This window comes from Garra rufa, chromosome 23 (genome assembly GCF_049309525.1).
Source record: "Garra rufa chromosome 23, GarRuf1.0, whole genome shotgun sequence".
Taxonomy (NCBI): domain Eukaryota; kingdom Metazoa; phylum Chordata; class Actinopteri; order Cypriniformes; family Cyprinidae; genus Garra; species Garra rufa.
This window is the reverse complement of record NC_133383.1, coordinates 38,934,559-38,955,177: the sequence shown is the minus strand read 5'-3', so window position 1 is coordinate 38,955,177 and position 20,619 is coordinate 38,934,559. Positions and strand designations below refer to the sequence as shown.

Genomic DNA, 20,619 nt, shown 5'->3' with positions numbered 1-20,619 from the left:
TCAAGGTGTTACACAATGACATTCTGGACTCTATATTACGGTGTACAGGTTGAAGCCATCTGGAAAACAACACTACTAAAATAATGCAATAATTAATAACTAAATAAAAATACTGAAAATATAAAACACTAATGTACAAAACTGATCATAAGAAGTTATACAACAATTGGAATATATATGGTGTATATGTTTTACTGCATTTTACAGTAAAATTACATATAACACACTTAAATTATTTACTGTTTTTTCCTGACATATATAAGGAAATATTTGACAAGTATGTTTTTACTGCAGAATTTTTACTTTTACATTTTTAAAGTGTACAAAAGACAAAGCACCACTCAACATTTTTGTGAGGAATGAGTAATCTTTTTTTGGAGCATGACAGTTTCTGCTTACTACTTGCCTTCAGTATTCTTTAAAGAATCTCCTTTGGTTTTCCATGCAAGAAAAAATTGCATGGGTTTGCAAACAAAAAAAGCAATCCATTGAAATATATTAAAACACATTTAAAACACTTCTAACACCACAACCAGTCCATTTGTTAATGTTATGAAATCAAATTGACCACCCTGATGAAAAATCAGAAGAGCATTTTTAGACTCACTACCGAAAGCACAGCTACTGTGTGCATGAGAAACAGGAAATGACACTTTCTAAATCAGTCCCTACGCAAATCTAGAATCGAACACCACAGGTTGGACAGAGTCGAACTTCAAAGCCAAACAAAAGAGTCCTGTGCGCATTTCTGCCGGCGATACCTAAACACGGCGTGATATACGACATGCATGCTTGAGGAAGAACAGCTGTGAAGGAGGAAGGGCTGAACCTGCAGCGATTGGTCTGTCTGACAGTCACTTACTTCTGCTCTAGTTCCTCCCGGGTCCTTTTATCGGCCTCTTGTGCATTAAAGATTTACTGTCAGTACACACACATACGAGCGCACCGGACGCTCAAACCGGATTACTGTGGTGAACCCTTGAGGAGTAACACTGTGCCAAGCAATACATCGTGGCTTTACAACTGATTTTGCTGCACAAGAGAGATTTTTTAAATTTGATGAACAGACACGATAAAGCAAATCAGCAATTTCGTCACTGACCCACATAGGGGTGAGATAAAGACAGCAAGCCGGCCTTTCAACCGGAACTCAGCAAACTCCAACCAGCATTTTCACACGCTAAAATAAATGTTGCCATCAACCACAAAGATCTTTCATCACAGAGGAGAACGCTCATGCCGCTCCATCTTAAATCCGTGTTTACAGTCATAAAAGTGAGATTGTCACATTAGCTTTTATTTGCTTGTGTTGTACGGCGTTGAAACAGGCTGACGATAAGCAGGATTTGAGTTTAATGCTAAAGGGAAAAGAGAGGCAGATGTCGGGGTAAGTGGGTCACAGAGACGGTCGTATCGGCGGAGTAAAGCTGTCGGCGCAGATGTGAGATTTGCCGGACGGACTCAAATGTCAAATGTTAGACAAACTGATGTCGCCCAGTAAACGCTACGGGCCTCTCGCAGTATAAACACCCATTCAGCAGGTCTGCAAGCACATGCAGTTTATTTTCAGGGCTCTACAGTGCGACTGAAGTCTACTGCGCGCGACTATAAAAAATATGCTATGTGCGACTGAGCCGATCAGCATATTTGTGTTTGCGCTGAGCGGAGCTTCAAAGGTTTCGTGTTTTTGTAACTTTAAGTAATGTATCGCAGACATATCTCACATAAAACAAAAATCAGTGTATAGTGTAAATAAGAGATTGATTGTGAAGTGTAGAGAGCGTCATTGATACTTTTATATTTTGTGAGATTGCGATGAACTAAGATGAGTGATAACTTTTAATGAATTAAGAGAGTTTGTAAATGAGAGCTTGATTTAACCCTTGTGCGTTCAAAAAAAGTTACACATAGGTGCAAAAATGGACAAAAATCATAAAAATATGATTTATTAATATTTTTTCCACTTTCACTGATGTCAATTTTTTTTAACCAGCATCTGCTCTATCCATGATACCAAACATTGATTAATTTTCAGAATTGTAACCCTTTAAAGGGGTCATCGGGTGCAAAACTAATTTTTACATGTAGTTTGAACATTAATGTGTGTTGGGAGTTTGTGTGCACAACCACCCTACAATGATAATAATCCACCCAGTGGTATTTTTTTAATCTTTAAAAGTAATATCCCTTTTTTAAAAGCAGATCATTCTCAGCTTCTTGTCGTTGTGACGAAACACATTGGATTGACATGAGCGTCTTACCTTAGACCCGCCTCACCGAGCTGAAACTGTCTGAATTTGACTGCCACTGTGTGACTCAGGTGCAGAGGAAGACTCTAATTGAGCGATTGAGGTGTTCTGTTGTTGGATGTAATAATGAACATAGCAGTAGTCATTTACTACCGACATCTGAGCCGCTGAAGACACAGAGGTTTAACGTTACTTCCGTTTTTAAAAGGAAAGCGTTGATCCCGATCTACATATGCATCTATCTTCGTGTGAATCGTTCCTGATGCAGCTTCACTCACAGCAGAAGTGAATATAAGGGTTTTCATGCATCTTTGCAAATGGCCTTTCTTAATAACGTGCTTGTTGGCAAGTTTTGCAGATAAACGCTGCTAAATGCGGCTAAAGTAAACATTACACCTCGTAATCCCACATCAGAGAGGGGCGGGGCGAGCAGAGCTCGGTGGCATTTAAAGGGGACATGTCTTAAAATGAGCTGAAATTTTGCAGAGTTGATTTTGACAAGGTAAAAGGGTGTTTTTTTACACTACTATCAGGAATTTTTAACCAAAGTATATTATAGACTTTTCATTAAGACCTTAAAGAATCATATGTTGCACTTGGCATTAACACAGGCACACTTATAACAAAAAACTAAACTGAAATGGACAAAAATGTCCATAAGGTCACACAAGGGTTAATACAACAGTTGAATAATCAAGAAGTTAATATTAAGTGACTTACATTGTCTGACTATAACATTATTGCCTGATTTTGCTCCATTTCGTCGTCAAAAATGGTCTGAAACGAGTCACAACTGAGCACTGCGCATCTCCATTCAAACACAGCGGTGCTTCGTTTATGAATGAACGAGCGTTTTTAAACGAATCTAGTGAAACGATTAAATTTCCCCATTCATAGACAGTCAATTGCTTTATTCCTGAATGAATCAACCGTTCGAACGAGTCAAATGAATGATATGATTCAGTAATTAAATCAGTGACTTGCTGCAACCTACTGGCAGATTCTGTTTAATTTTTAAAGTATCTTTTCAGTTATTTAAATCATTTAATATTTCTGTATTGAAAATTATATATTTAAAACATCTCAACACGAATTTAGGACTTTGATTGCACTCATGCCACCTCTGAGCCTCATTAAACACATGAAAATACACCTACAAGCCACTTTTGTGTTCTTCTGTGCCACCTCTGTAGTACATTGTTAATACTGATTTGATTGGTAACTTATTCTTATTTCTTGTTCTTATTCTGTTGTTATTAGAACTTTTAAAAAGCTTAAACATTTTTTTTACATAAAAGATGACATACTTTTAATAAAGTTGCCAAAATGCCTTTGCAAAGGTAAAACAAAATTCGTCTGTAAATCACTTTAAGGAGTCAAATATTACCTTGTAATAGGAAGGCACATTTTTGATTAGTTTGTTTGATTATTGATTAGAAGGTGCTCCTGAAATTGTCTGTGCTCATAATTTTTTTTAAGAAAAGTAAGCGTAGAGCCCTGATTTTGCTTCTAAAAACAGTCTCCACACAGTGGCTTTTTAGAAAATAATAACAGTAAAACACAACTAGCTCAAAAGAGGGACGTTTGGCAACTTTGTGATCTAAAAATAACTGTTTGCAAGCAAATCTAGCCTTGCAGAATTTAAGGAAGTTCACACAAAAAAAAGAACAGTGCCATCATTTACTTGCAGTGACGTCCACAAAAGATGATATTTAGCAGAATGTCCCAGCTCATTTTTGCAGCTTGTCTGCATACATTACTCACAATGAAAGTGACTAATGTATGCAGCCAAGCCGCAAAAATGAGCACCATATATGGACAGACCCGAGCACTATATTTCAGAAGACATATGGTAACTTTGTTCTGTTCCTGATACAAAACCTTAATTATTAGAGATGCACCGATTGCAATTTTCTTGGCCGATTCCGATTTTTCAGTAAGTGTGACCTGCCGATTCCGATTTTTGCCGATTCCAATTTAATTTTTTTAAGAACTGTAATGAAAGCATAGGCCTATACAGAAATATTTTCTTTAATTAAATTTATTTTATAATAAAATACATTTTTAAACATTATAGGATCTTCTTACAACAAAATAACTTTAACAACAAAATAAAGTGCTTTGTGCCTTCGAAAAAGGTATAAAATTAGTTCCTGTAACTAACGTAGTATAGTTATACTAACAAAAATCTTTTCCTCAATGTATTTTTTTTATTTTATAATAAAAGAAATGTATAAACATTACAGCATCTTCTCATATTAAAATAACTAACAAAATAAAGAGCCTTGAAAACATTAGAAATAAAAATAAGTAACAAAGCAGGCATACAAAAATCTACTTTCCTTCAATGAATTTTATATGGGTTTTTTTTTAACATTAATTACAGGATCATCTCACAACAATAACTTTAATAACAAAAAGTGCACTGTGTCTTCAAACAGGTAGAAATAACAATGCTAGTACTTAATGCTATTACTTGAGCATTAATGGCAAATTTTCCTTGATAAAGAGTAGCATGTCTGCCTTGTCACCAGTTAATCCAGCGGTAACGTTACTACACTTCGTAACATTCATTCACATATTTGCGCTACACCACCGCATACAGCGTCTTCACACACAGATGATATTTACTAGAGAAGTGTAACATAAATGCATCTGTAAATAAATACAAATTAAATTCACGTCGCGCATGCTTTAATTACCTTCAAATGGAACATATACGCTCGCTTCGAACTATTAGTGTGTAAAGAGGCTGTATGCGGAGGCGCAGCGCAAATATGTGAATGAATGAAAGTGTAGTAAACTTCAACGGATATCCCCTGCTCAGGGAGTAGGGAGCAATGAACACTGGGCAGGGACCATGTCAATCGGAACACAGTTCATTCACGGAGCTTACTTCTAATGAGTGGGTTATCTGAATCAGGTGTGTTAACTAACAGAGACATGCAAAATATGCAGAGCGGGGGCGCGATCTACCACATGTCCAGCCAAGCTAAACAAGCGCATGGTTCGTGGTTGTTCCCTCACGTTGTATTTTGGCCTTATAAATGTTACAAACTGCGATCTTTGTGTCATCTTCACTCACAACAAAGACATGTTCACATGCGACTGTGAGTGCGCGTGCGTGGCTGTGACGTAATTGCATGCGCCGCTGGCATCTCTATTAATTATTATGCACTAAAAATCATCTTCTCTTCACCTCTCAACAATCACATTCATATTTAAATGGCCTGAACAAAGTTTGGGATCAGTAAGATTTTAAATGTTTTTAAAGAAGTTTCTTAAGCTCATAAAGGCTGTTTATTTGATCGAAAATAAAAGATATAAGTTTTTCTATTTTAATATACAATAAAATCTAATTTTTTCCTGTGATGAAAAGCTGTATTTTCAGCATCATTACCTCAGTCTTTGGTATCACATGATCCTTCAGAAATCATTCTAATATGCTGATTTATTATCAACGTTGTTTGGAACCTGTGACACTTTTTTCAGGATTCCTTGAATAAAATGTTAAAACGAACATTATTTACTTAAAATAGAAATCTTTTGTAACAATATACACTACCGTTTAAAAGTTTGTGGTCAGTGAATTTTTATTACTTCTTTTTTTGAAAGCAATTAAAACTAATAAGCAAGCATATGTAAAATTGATTTTTTTTTAATCTATTTGAAATAAATTCTGTTGTTTTTAACATTTTATTCATGAAAGAATTCTGAAAAAGTATCACAGGTTTAAAAAAATATTTCATAAAAACATTGATAATAAATGTCATAAATCAGGATATTAGAAGGATTTCTGAAGGATCATGTGACACTGAAGACTGGAGTAATGGCTGAGGAAAACTTAGCTTTGATCACAGGAATAAATTACATTATACAATATATTACAATAGGAAACAGCTATTTAAATTATAATATAATTTACAATATTACTGTATTTTTTTTGTCAATTTTGCAGCCTTCAAAAAAAGTTTAGGGTCAATAAGATTTTCAAATTGAAATATTAAAATAGTTTCTGAAGGATCATGTGACCTTGAAGACTGGAGTAATGATGCTGAAAATTCAGCTTTGCATCACAGGAATAAATCATATTATAAAATATATTACAAACAGTTATCTAAACTGTAAAAACATTTTGCAATATTACCGTATTTACTGTATTTTTGGTCAAATTCACAGGCTTGATGAGTAGAAGAAACTATTTGAAAATCTCACCGAACTCAAACATTAAAACTAGTCTATGATTTTGAGGTAAAATTATGATTTAGGCCTTCATTTAAGTCTGTTCCATTGACTTTTAGACAGACTAGTCTTATGGTGCTTTTTGACTGTTTTAAAGCTGAAAAGCATCTGTTCCCATTCACTTTGACATAAAAGTAAAGAAAAAAAATTATGATATATTATATACACACTTAAAATAAAGGTGCTTTAAAAGGTTCTTCACAGTCATGCCATAGAACAACCATTTTTGGTTCCACAAAGAACCACTTCAGATCTATTTCTTACATTTTTAGGATTTGAAGAACCTTCTTTCGCCGCAAAGAATCTTGTCAAACAGAAAGGTTCTTCAGATGTTAAAGGTTCTTTATGGAACAATTTAGACAAAAAAAGGTTCTGCTATTGCACCTTTATTTTTAAGAGTTTATGTTTAAAACAACAAGCATATGAATAAATGATGACAATTTGATCTTTTTACATAAACAGGGCTCTAGAGTGCGACCAATTTGGTCGCACGTGCGACCTAATTTCTCAATGGTGCGACTAAAAAAAATCAAAGGTTGCACCGGTGCGACCAGCCGTTCGAGGGGAAAAAAAACGAAACTCCGTCACTCTTAAAGTCTCCCTGTTGCTCAACAACAGACACACATTAGACCCATATCGTGGTATAAACCAATCAGAGATGAAGGACGGATCCCGCCCCCCCTCTGATTGGCCGTGGTCCAGATATTCCTGTACGTGTGTGTACGTTTGAAAATGCATGTGATGCAGTCAGGATGTCTCTACATTGTCAAGCGTTTACAATGCCTCCTCCGCAAAAACACGGACTGGATCGCGGACTCCATTCATAAAAACCGAATTTACTATGGCGCGGAATGCCACGTAATACGTTGATTTCTGGATTGATAAATCAAAAGTTGGTCTGTCACTTAATTCAAATCGCGATATGGACTAGTGTCTATGAAAACTGAAAGGCAAAAAGACCATTTAAAATGAATCCTGCATGTTCCGTTTGCCTCTATGTATTAATGGTGGAGACGTGTATTTTTTTTTTTAACTACACGCGTATAGGCTACTGAAGCACGCGTGACGCTCCCGCAAATTTTTGGCATTTGCATCTCACATGAACAGATAAACTCAATCTCCAAACCTACTGTGTCACTTTTACCGTTTCATTTGAGAAAGCATCATATCATACTGTACACACATAAACTTCACGGCAATCTGTCAAAATAAAAGTACGGTTTAACATGAAACAGAACAATATTAGTCATGTATTACTTTTGTACAGTATAATGTAGGTGTTTATATATTCCTATTTATAAATCATATATATGTTTGCCAAAAATTAAAAAGGTTTATTTTTCATTTGATTAAAAATAAATAAATGTTTATGCTTTCATTTGATTATGAGAAAAATTAAAACAAGAATTTCAAAAAAAAAAAAAAAAAAAAAAAAATTGTAGAGCCCTATTGTTCAAAATGTTAAAATAGAGAGTTTTGGACTTATTTCTTCACTGAAATGTTTTCGTTATTACACAAAGTAGGGTAAAGTACTGGGGGAAAAAATATGCTTCAAATAAAGAACTTTATATTGACCAGATTGTTAGTTAATCATTTACAAGTCAATATTGCCTATATGGACAGGGATTAAAAAATAAATAATATAAAAAAGTAAAAAAAAAGTGAACTTGTAAAACTACGGTGTAAAATGTGATGCGGTTGAAAATTTGGGTGCACCTAACTTTTGTGCTGGTGCACCTAAGAAAAAAAGTTAGGCGCACCAGTGCAACCAGTGCAAAAAGTTAGTCTAGAGCCCTGATAAACTATTAGTTCAGAGACTCACAAACGAACACGCGAGAGGTGCAAACACACTATCACGCTTGTGCCAGTTGTGACTCCAAACAATCCTGATGAATACAAATTACACTGACCTAAAAAAAAATTCTACATCTGGCTATTTCTTTCTGCCCTCCCTCTGATTTAATAATGATATGTTTGGTGTGAAACTGTTTCTAAGCACCAGCCACAACAACATCTGCATGAAATCTGTGGATGTGCCACACACACACACACACACACACACATATTGGGTTTACATGTTTTATGGGGACATTCCATAGGCGTAATGGTTTTTATACTGTACAAACCATATTTTCTATGGCCCTACACCTAAACCTAGCCCTCACAGGAGATTGTGCACACTTTTACTTCATCAAAAAAAACTCATTGTGCATGATTTATAAGCCTGTTTCCTCATGGGGACCTGAGAAATGTCCCCACAAGGTCAAAATCTACTGGTATTCCTATCCTTGTGGGGACATTTGGTCCCCACAACGTGATGAATACCAGGTATACACACACACACACACACACACACACGCTATAACTAATTCACACATCACTTCCAAGGCAAAACTTTTTGATACAGAGTGTATGTTCCAAGGCCAGAAACATACACAAGTACGCAAATGTGAGTGTTTGGCCAAAACATCATCAACATGTGGCCTCGCTGTAGAAAAACAGCTGACGACGTAAGAGAATAGTTGGCCGTGACTTCAGATACATTCCTTTTAACAGAAATGGCAACTGTGAGCTCTTCTCTATAGGTAAGCAAAGACTCACAATGATTTGCTGTACATTTTACTGAAAGGAATTACATGGCTCAGCTCACATCATTTTTTTACGTAACATGCTGAATGCAAAACATGTTCTGAAAGCAAACGCAGCATGCATTTATGTCAGGTGCATACGCAGGTAGAGGAAACGTGTGCGTATACTGAGTACAGTTGAACATGACAATGGCCTGAAGAAATGCTATGAAAATCAGTTTGGCTCAACAGTGTGGCTTTGCATATCACATTTCACGTTGGTTAGCAGGATTAGTTTTGTTAATACATCTACTGACCATAACAGAAAAGAGTCATCACAGGGTTATTTCACAAAGGGCAAAGGGCTGTTTATGCAGTAGAAAGGCGATTTTTTTTTATCTGTGCTATATGGGTAAGATAACATGCATTTACTACTGACATTACAACAACACAAAGCTGGTTGAAAAGCAGCGAACTTGTCCTTTTAACTGATGACTTTGCTAATGCAGTGCAGTGTTTAGTTAACTAAAAACTAAAAGCGTATTTACATTAAATATTACACTTAATATGTGACCCTGGAGCACAAAACCAGTCATAAGGGTCCATTTTTTTTTAAATTGACTTGTATACATCATCTGAAAGCTGAATAAGCAAGCTTTCCATTGATGAATGATTTGTTGAGATCTGTAAAATCTGAAAATCTGAAATCTGAGGGTGCAAAAAAGTTGTTCAAATATAGTTTTTAGCAATGCATATTAAGTTTTGATATATTTATGACAGGATATTTACAAAATATCTTCATGGGACATGATCTGTACTTAATATCCTAATGATTTTTGGTATAAAAGAAAAACCGCTCATTTTGACCCATACAATTTATTGTTGGCTATTGCTACAAATATACCCGTAATACTTAAGACTGGTTACGTGGTCTAGGGTCACATATAATTAAAATACAAATTTAAAAAAAAACATAAACTTGTTTTAGTTGCTAAGAAACATTTCTCATTTTAATTTAGTCTAACATTGCACTAAAAAAAACTAACAATTGTTTAAAAAAAAAAAAAAAGCTAAATAAGTAAATAAAAGCATAAGGTATATCTAAGATAAAAACAAATGCTCAAAGTAAGTAAATGTGTAAATAAACTCTAAGAGTACAGTACGAGTACAAAAACAAATGTCAATGTAATTCGAGGCAAATCTTTTAGTTTAGACTAGAGCTGCAAAACGATTAGTCGCGATTAATCGATTCAAAATAAAATGTTATGTTTGCATAATATATACGTGTGTACTGTGTATATTTATTATGTATGTATTTTTAAAAAAGCAAGGGTTTAAACTTTTATTTTGAAATCGCGATGAACAGTTAGCATATTGAGAGAGATATTGATGTATTCTCCTGTGTTTGCCTAGGTTTATAGTGCATATATTTATCTTACAAATCTGATGAAATGGCACACATTGCGTTCCCAGATGAACATTATAACAAACCCAAACTCACAACAACATGCAGAGACGGAGTTTGAGACGCTCCACACATCTAAATGACAACAGTTTGTGCGGAGCAGCATTTATCATACTACATGTACATGTAAATAATAAAGCATACATATAAAACCTGCATTGCATATATTTATTTAATTGAATCGTCCTGTTTGTGAATTTACTATAGCATTATGCTTTATAATGATTTTTAAATGGGTTTAATATAACATGCAGCCTTGGAAAATGGTCTAAATAATGCATTTCACGGATTTTCGTCTGTAAAATGCGCCACTTCCGCTATATTTTTGCTGGTTACTCGACACGGGCAAAATCAATACTTGAATTGAAACAAGGAATCAAGAGAGCCCTAATTTATAGTATTCATTTTTGCAGTATAAACGTGTTTTTATTAAAATAGTGGGTGCAAAAAAGTATGAAAATTTTTTAATCTTGATTTAAAAAAAAAAAAATGTGAATCGATTTTTAATCTAATCGTGAGGTTTTTATACAAGAAATGTCTGTACAGATGCACAAGTATAATCATCTTTGGCGGACCTTGGCATCTAAAAGTTTGAAGACTCCTGCTTTGTTTTGTGGCTGAAATATTACCCCGACTGTTATCTTTAGTAGCTAAACTTTACATAATAGATTATTTTCATTTTCATCCTCTGAAACCTGCATATCCAGTCCCACTGTAACATCATCGAAGCGCTTCTCTGAAGTGACCATTATAGCCAGAAAGCACGTCAACAGTATTAACAATCACTAAAAGCTCTTTGTGAAAAGCTATTTCTTCTTGTAGATTAAATGTTTACCCAACAGGCTGACGGGAACTCATTGTATATGAGAGGTGTGAGTCATTTACGAAGCAAAGCCGGTGTGCAATTCACAGAGCAATCACATGATGCTTATGAGTGTGGGAACAAAGTCTATGGCGCAGCAGAAGCGTTGGAGCTGCGAGGGGCTCTGAACGGGAGCGAATGTGCAGAAACACTCTAAGAAGAGATTCCAGCTCTCACTGATTTTAATGGAAACATTCCATAGCACTTACACATATCTGTCTCACACACACACACACACACACACACACACGCCAGTGGGACGTATCTAGAAGATCAGTCTAAATATTTTCTCTGTAGAAGCAGAAGAGGAAAAGACAGGTTACGTGGAAGACACAATAAATCTCTAATTGTGCAGTTTGGCGTGAGGAGAATGAGTCTGACTCGAGCGCTTTACTTTCCATTGTTAAATCTTTGTCATTTGATCTGATTCGATTGAGCTCAACAGCCTGACTAAAGCGACACAAAAAGATTGAGATTTCTTTTTGTTCACTATCCACAAATGATTCTTTTCAAAGATTCAATCGAACCGATTTACAGCGCTTAGCTTACTTTGTTTCAAAGTAAAACTGTGCGGTAGGTGAATAATAACAATAGAAAGGTACTGTGGCACTAGATGGTTAATCATTACACGAAACTCATGTACTTCAAAGAATACTATGGTATGACTTAGGGCTGTCGCGATAACCGCAATATCGCAATACCGCGCTATTGACGTGCATAACCGCAGAGGAATGCAACAACTGCAGCAACCGCGATATTGGCCTGTTTTCTTTTTTCCTAAGGATTTGCCCTTCTCACTTAATGCCTGTGTGCTGAATATTAAATTAGTAATAAGTTAGTAATGATAACATAATGTGTTTATTATGAGGCTCAGTAGATATGCACTTAACATGCCTAAACAGACAGCGAATGAGAGAGAGATCGACTGAGCTTGTGCGATTACCTGCGTCTGTCTTTCAGATCGAGTCTGGTGTGTATGTGAAACTAGCTTGTCATGTCCAAGGAAAGTGAAATCTGTCTTAACATCGATGCTCTGCTGGTCAGCTGAGCCTTTAAAAGTGGCGATTAAAGTTGAAATGATTTTAACATCGTGTTTCATTACGTCTCTCTTTGAATAAATAAGCGTTTTTGAACGTATAGTTGAATGAACGGATTAAAGACAAGATAGTCTCTTGCCTCCATCTTGTGGCGTATCAATGAAACTGCACTGACTGACAGCTCGCCTAAAACACGCAGGTGAAATACTGACAGAAAGTCTCTCATCCAGTCAGACTCGAGGGTGCGCGCTAACTGTTATATACACGAAGATTTCAGATGCAAAGCCTCTAAGTATGTCTGACATTTTTTCTTCAAAATTTGCATTTCTTTCTGGCTAGGTTTCTATGTAAGTACTGTATACTTCACTTCATATATCAACGCGATTTGGTTTCGGTTTATTGATTTCTGAATATGACCTTACATTGTAACAGCCTACACACAATTATATGGCGGTAATACCGCATACCGCGCTACTGAGCCACTCAAAATTACCGCAAGGGAAATTCCTTAACCGCGACAGCCCTAGTATGACTGTGCCACATGGCACAAAAAAGCTATTAAATATGTCAAACCACATTAGGACCATGGTACTCTTTTTGTAAGTGAACAATATTTGAGAGCATCTGCATATCTAAAAACACAGCAATAAGTATTTTTCATAACACTTTATAATACGGTCACATTAGTTGCATTAAGGCACTGACTAACATTAACTAACAACACACTCTTAAAAATAAAGGTGCTTCACGATGCCATAGAAGACCCTTTTTTGTCTAAATGGTTTCATAAAGAACCTTTAACATCTGAAGAATGTTTCACGTTTCAACGTTTGACTGAATGGTTCTTTGTGGAACCAAAAATGGTTCTTCTATGGCATCGCTGTGAAGAACCTTTTTAAAGCACCTTTATTTTTAAAAGTGTAGGCGACACATTTGTTACAGTCTTCGGTATGTTTCTTTGTTCGCAGTAATTTTTCAGTCAGCTTAAGTCCATTAAATCGTATCAAAAAATGTACACTCAAGTTCAAAAGTTTGGGATCGGTAAGATTTTTAATGCCTAATATTTTTTTTACACAGCATATATTCAAAATAGAAGTTTTTGCTATCACTTTTTATCAATTTAACACATCCTTGGTGTGGTATCACAGGTTCCAACAAAATATTATTAGTAGAATTTTTTTATTTAATGCAATGTCAGCATCTTTTTTCATTGCGGGAAAAAAAAAATCAAGAAGTATAACAAATATAATAAGAACCAGCAAACAAACAAGTTATATTACACAAGATTTTTTACATTAACATATGATAAAAATCTGGTAAAATTATACTAACTCTTTAAGTGAGTTCACTTCATGAAAGAGTTTTCTACATACAGTCCAATAAAATGTTAGACAGAAAGGGGAATATTGCAAAACATGCATTGAGGGTTTTCACTTTTAAGTCTTGTATGACCTATGCGACATCTGGTAAATACCACTTGATCAAATCTAGTTTTAAAAGACATTCAAATCTGATTGAAATTTCCAGATTTCATGTAATTTATTATTTGTACATGTATCCAACAAAATATTAAGGAGCACAACTGTTTCCAAAATTAATAATATCAGCATATTAGAATGGTTTTTGAAGGATCATGTGACACTAAAGACTGATGCTGAAAATTCAGCTTCGCATCACAGGAATAAGTTACATTTTAAAATATATTAACATAGAAAACAGTTATTTTACATTGAAATAATATTTCACAATATTACTGTTTTTTCTAGATTTTTGATCAAATAAATGCAGCCTTGAGAAGCATAAGAAAGTTCTTACTTATCCCAAACTTTTAAATGGCAGTGTGTCATTTGATTTGAACAAAGCATTAGTAAATGTTGAAATAAACAGCTAACTTATGTTAATAAATGGAACTTTACTGTGTCACCAGTACTATTTTACTCAGCTCTAAAAATAAGCAGCCAAAATGCTGCAGGGAGAACACTTTTTTCGTGATGACTCAGATGATTGAGTGTATCATGCGTAGAGCAGCAGTATGAATAGCAGCCAATCTTTGGAGAGATCTGAAAATGATTTCTCATGTACAGTAATGCATCAGCATGCCAGCAGTGGCACAGCTGAACTCAACGACGCTGAGGGTTGGTTTGGAGCTTAGATGCACAAGATACAAAGACATCCACATCTTATAATGTTCTGAATACAGCGATCATCTCAGGATCTGCTTTAGAGTGGCTTGTTTCAAAAAGCATCTTGTTGAACAGCCAAAAATACCCACATACTGCTGCGTACTGTGCAGTCGGCTATATAGGGCCCTATGAAATCTGTTCCATTTTTTCCCTAATACTTTTTTTCTTTTAATGGTTCAATTTAATTTTTAATAATCAAAAAGCATGTCTAATTTTAATGATTTTGTCTGGATTTACAGTACCAGTCAAAAGTTTTCGAACAGTAAGATTTTTAATGTTTTTTAAAGAAGAGTTCTGCTCACCAAGCCTGCATTAATTTGATGCAAAGTACAGCAAAAACAGTGAAATGTTGAAATATTTTTACTATTTAAAAAACAGTTTTCTATTTGAATATATTTTAAAATGTAATTTATTCATATGATTTCAAAGATTTTTTTAGCAATGTTACTCCAGTCACATGATCCTTCAGAAACCATTCTAATATTCTGATTTGCTGCTCAAAAACATTTATTATTATTACTATTATGTTAAAAACAGCAGAGTAGAACTTTCAAAGAACAGCATTTATCTGAAATAGAAATCTTTTATAACATTACAATGTCTTCATCAGCATTTTTTATCAATTTAAACCATCCTTGCTAAACAAAAGTATTGATTTCTGTAATTAATTAATAATAAATAAATTGTACTGACTCCAAGCTTTTGAATGGTATAGTGTACAATGTTACAAAAAGCTGTTTATTTTAGATAAATCCTGACATCCTTTGGATCTTTCTATTAATCAAAGAATCTTGCAAAAATGTGTTTCAAATATTGACAATAATAATAATAATAATAATAATAATAATAATAATAATAATAAATGTTTCTTGTATTTCAGTAATGATGCTGAAAATTTAGCTTTGATCACATGAATAAATTACTTTTGAATATATATTTAAATAGAAAACAGTTATTTTAAATAGTAAAAATATTTCACAATTTTACTGTTTCTGCTGTACCTTGGATCAAATAAATCCAGGCTTAAAGAGCAGAAAAAAATTGTACTGTTCAAAAACTTTTGACTGGTAGTGTCGTATTACTAATTATAGTATTATTTTATAATACATTAATTCATCTTTTAAAATATAAACGCAACAATTCTTTTGAGGTTCCAGCGAGTTGCAATTATAATCTATTTTTGTGTACAAACTCTTGCTAGAGTAAAAAAGGAGATGTTCTTAGAAGAAAAAAAGAAATCTCAGCTGATATCACTTCTGGTTCATTTGTCACACTGCAAACGGAAGGTCATGTGGAGTGCATTGCATTGTGGGATACGGTATTTTGCACAGTCTGCTCAATATAGCTATTGTTGCCGCCTGCATTAAAACGATTCTTGCCAAACATGAGATAATGGACACCCATGCACAAGAAACAAATGAAACATTAAGGTTTGATATTAAACTAAACACTAACCTTTACACGTCGCACAAGATGTGAATAAAAAGCCATCTGAGGTGCACATTTGTTATTCTTTATTTAGACCAGAGAGTTCTTCTGTTTGCATTTCTAATACACCTGCACTGAAACTCATGACTAAGCGTCCAACAAATCACAAGCAATAGAGGGTTTCAGCTCAGGCCTGTTAAACAACCCAATCCTCGTGACTTATTTAAAGAGATGTTTTTAATTGAAATGCTCAAAACAATCTGGTGACAAACCCTGAGCAGAAACGTTGCAGATTAAGGTTCACCGGCTCTGTTCCAATCGGTTTGTTACTGGATGCAGAAAATAAGGATTAGCCATAGGGGAGATGAGCTGAGCAAGTGGCAATAATCTCCCTGAAGCCATCTTATCCTATTAGCTTCATTTATCACCTGCTAAAACGATCCGCTGGACCGACGGCAGTCAAACCAGAACCCTGTTGATATCCTGGGCAAAAAATCAATGGAAATGCCCATAGGAACCGAAAACCACAAAGGAGCTCTCTTATATCTTAATCGTCTCTCCTCGACAGCAATAATGTTAAAAGGAAAGTACCTTTACTTTCTCCAGAGAAGCCACTGCAGAGTTCCCACATCTGTCATCCACTGAATTTCAATGACTTTTACAGTCATTCACCATAACCTGAAATGTATTTTATTTAATAATATAACATTTAGATGAAAAAAAGCTTTTCTTTTTTTTATTAATATTATTATTTGTTACATTTTAGGGGGAGAAATACTATTAAAAAGCAAAACAAACAAGACAAAAAAAATGCAATAGTTTTTTAAATTTATCTACTTATTTATTTATATTTAATTTTATTTCATTTTAAATTTTAGGGGGAAAAATACTAACAAAAACGAAACAAGAAAACAAGGCTGGAGGCTTTAATTTAATTTAAATTATTTAAAGGGGGAAATACAATCAAAATCCAGTTTAGAAATTACACTCATTTATTTTCACTTTATTTCATTTCATTTAAATTTTAAGGGGGAAAACACTATTAAAAACAAAATTAAAACAAACTAAATAAATATTCTTTTACAGGCTGAAAGATTTTTTTATTATTATAGGCATAAAATACAATCAAAATCTAGTTTAAAATTGTACTTATTTCTTTCTTTATTTTTATTATTCCTATGAGGCTAGAAGCTTTATATTTTATTTTTTTTACCTAAACGTAAAAATACAATGAAAATTCCAGTTTAGAAATTACATTCTGATTTATCCATTTAAATTACATTTCATATTAAAATTTAGAGGAAAATATACTATCGAAAATAAAAACATAATTCTAATTAATTTCTTTTATTTAAGGGGGGAAATACCATTAAAAAATCCAGTCTAGAAATTACAATTTTATTTATTCTTTTATTTTTTTATATTCATCCCATTTTAAATTTTAGGGGGGGAAATACTATTAAAAACATAACAAACAAACAACTCTTTTACAGGCTGGAAGCTTTTTTTATTTTCTTTTACCAAAGCGTAAAAATACAATTTAATAAATCCAGTTTAGAAATTACAATTTTTTTTTTTTTTTTTTTTTTTAATATTCATCCCATTTTAAATTTTAGGGGGGAAAATACTATTAAAAACATAACAAAAAAATATATATATTTTACAAGCTGGAAGCTTTTTTTTTTTTTTTTTTTTGAGGCAAAAAATACAATAAAAATCCAGTTCACAATTGTACTTATTTCGTTATTTCTTTCTTTCTTTTTTTTTCCATTTCATTTTAAATTTTAGGGGAAAATACTATTAAAAACAAACAAAACATTTTTCTTTTTTAGGCAGGCAGTTTTTTTTTTACTTAAGATAAAAAAAAAAATACAATAAAAATCTAGTTGAGAAATGAAAATTTGATTTATTTTTATATTTATCTATTTAAATATCTATTTTCATTTCATTTCATTTTAAATTTTAGGGGAAATATGCTTTTAAAAACAAAACAAACAAAAACATAGTTCTTTTTAGGCTGGAAGCTTGTATAATTTATTTTATTTATTTTTTTATCTAAGGGGTGAAATACCATTAATTTTATTTATTTATTAATTTATTTATTTTCATTCCATATAAAATTTTAGGGGAAAAGATACTATAAAAAAATAATTAAAAAAAAAAATGAAAACATTATTCTTCTCAGGCTGGAAGCTTTTTAAAAAAAATGTATTTATTTATTTTTTTATTTAGGGAAAAAATTAAAATCCAGTTAAAAAAATAATTTTATATTTATTTTTATTTAATTTCACTTCATTTTAAATAACTACCACCATTTAAAAACATTAAGGTTAAAATCACATTTAAAAAAAAAAAAAAATCCCTATTTTCAGGTTTTCCACAATTACAAAATCCTAAATACCAAAGCCAGACATGAAAAAAAAAAAATAAACAACAAAATGACAATCTAAAAAAACATCCAAAGCCATTCTTTTCTAAGAAAAATGTGACTCTTCTACTTCCAAAACGGCATGCTTAAATATGTTACTCCCCATCATCACTTCCTCATCATTTTTATGCAAAACATTTTAGAGTTAAATACATTTTTGAGTTAAAATAATTTCCACTCTCCATCAAGCAAAATGCATGCCAATTCTCATTGAAGAATAAGTAGAGCAACGATAAATGTGCCACACATTCACATTATCTAATCAACTGTTTACATAATTTCCACAAGGTGATACACCACTAAAAAAAATGAAAGTTATGAGAGCTATGTGAGAGAGACAGAGCAACCCCTAAGCAATAACAGTTACCTCTGGGTCATTTCTGATTGCATTTCACACAATCTCATGACAGAGGACGTAGCACAGCCATTCATTCCTTCATCATGAGTTTGAATGGGGCCTAAAATGAGAATAAACCCACGGCAGACCGACAACAGACTGTCAGACGACCGGAGTCATTGCGGAACTCGTGCATTAGGACTGATTCACCCATTTCGACCATTGCACTCTCAAAGCCTTTAATAACACTGACACACTAATCAGATCACTTAGTGAAAGGATCAGCTCAGTAATCGCCAGGTATCAACAGAAACCCTGCTTTTACCTACAGAACCTGTTCTGAGCAGGAAGTGGTTGTGAAACAAAGGCATGAAACGTTCATGTATCTGACTGATGTTTAGAGGCACAATGACAGTAATTTACTCATTAAACACACAATATGTGAGACAGTGCTGCAGATACGCCGCGTTAACCACACTGTCCTTTCTAAAGGAGACAGAAAACAGGATGTTTATGGGAGATGGTGGTTCACGCAATGCACCTGAACGTCTAAACCTAATCATTTTTGGTAAAACAACACCAATGATATTTTGTGATGCTTAAAAACACAGCACAGTAAACATACCCATGTCTAGTCAGTCTGATATTAAACACGCTTCGTTCGCTATCTTTGTAAAAAACCTCGGGTGTGTGAATTATGTACAAATACAAAACGAAGCCTTCATTATGTAAAACAACAGACAAAACACTGAATTTGACTGGGAGGGAGAAACAGAAAGCAAATAAAACGTCCGCCACCGTTCTTAGCATGATTTGGCTAACACTGAGGAAGACACCGAACACTGAGGCGAGACGCTGAAGGACAAACAAAATGTCTTGTACTCACCTTATACTGTTCCTTTCCGTTATTTTCCTTTCATTTACGAGGGGATAAAAACCATCCGGCTAATCCATGTGTGTTAGTTCACGACTGGAGACACGGAAAAACATTACAAACCCCCTCCGAAATGCAGCGCTAGATGCTGGAAAGCCGAAGAAAGCTGCTGCTAGCTGAGCGAGCTAATGCATTCTTCACCTCAGAGCGCGACGAAAAGTTGCCCACAGCTGCTTGGAAGTTTTCTCGCTTGTAAAAAAACAACGATGTTTTGACGAGACAAGGGAGTTACAAAAAAAGAGTTCGTTAGATAAAAAGGGCGACCGAAGCGGCCGCCGAGATCATTAATTTACATCGAGACGCGAGGCGCAGTCATTGAAGTGATGGAGCAGTGAAGCAGCGCTCAAGCACTGGACAGTCTGCACTACAGTTGTGCTAATGGGGATGTTCGATTCACCAGTGAGTCGTTCTATGGAGTCGGTTCTTTTGAATGATTCGATCGATCTGATTCTGTACGTTGGTTGACTGTAAATTTCTCAGCAAACACAGAACGTTGCTGTAACGTTAGTTTTTGGTTCCCGTTAGTTAGAAAACAACGCAAGCGTTAGGGAAACGTTCTTTTTAATAACGTTGCATCTTGGTTGCAATAATAACTTAAAAGTAACTTATAAAGAACGATCCCTAATGGTTATCTTTAGGTTATGTTTTTGTTATGTTTGTTTGTTTGTTTGTTTTTATTCATAGAATGCTAATGGTTAGTCTTGTTTTTGTTTTTTGGAAAACCATTAAAAAATATTCCCAGAATGATTCAGGGTGGTTGCTTTTAAAATAACCTAAAAATAACTTCCTTAATGGGTAGGTTTTTTTTTTTTTTTTTTTTTTTTTTTTTTTTAGGCAAATCATTAAATAACCTTCCCAGAATTTGTCATGGTGGTTGTTTTTAAAAT

At 34.0% G+C, this 20,619-nt stretch overlaps 1 protein-coding gene across 1 annotated transcript in view; it reads right to left on the bottom strand.

Annotated features, from left to right (window-relative positions):
* Positions 1 to 20,063, bottom strand: part of erbin (erbb2 interacting protein) — a 131,603-nt gene extending 111,540 nt beyond the window's left edge. The window contains exon 1 of the mRNA XM_073829313.1: positions 19,685 to 20,063. The gene's annotated coding sequence lies outside the window, so the exon portion shown is untranslated. The remainder of the gene's footprint in view (positions 1 to 19,684) is intronic.
* Between the last annotated feature and the right edge of the window lie 556 nt (positions 20,064 to 20,619).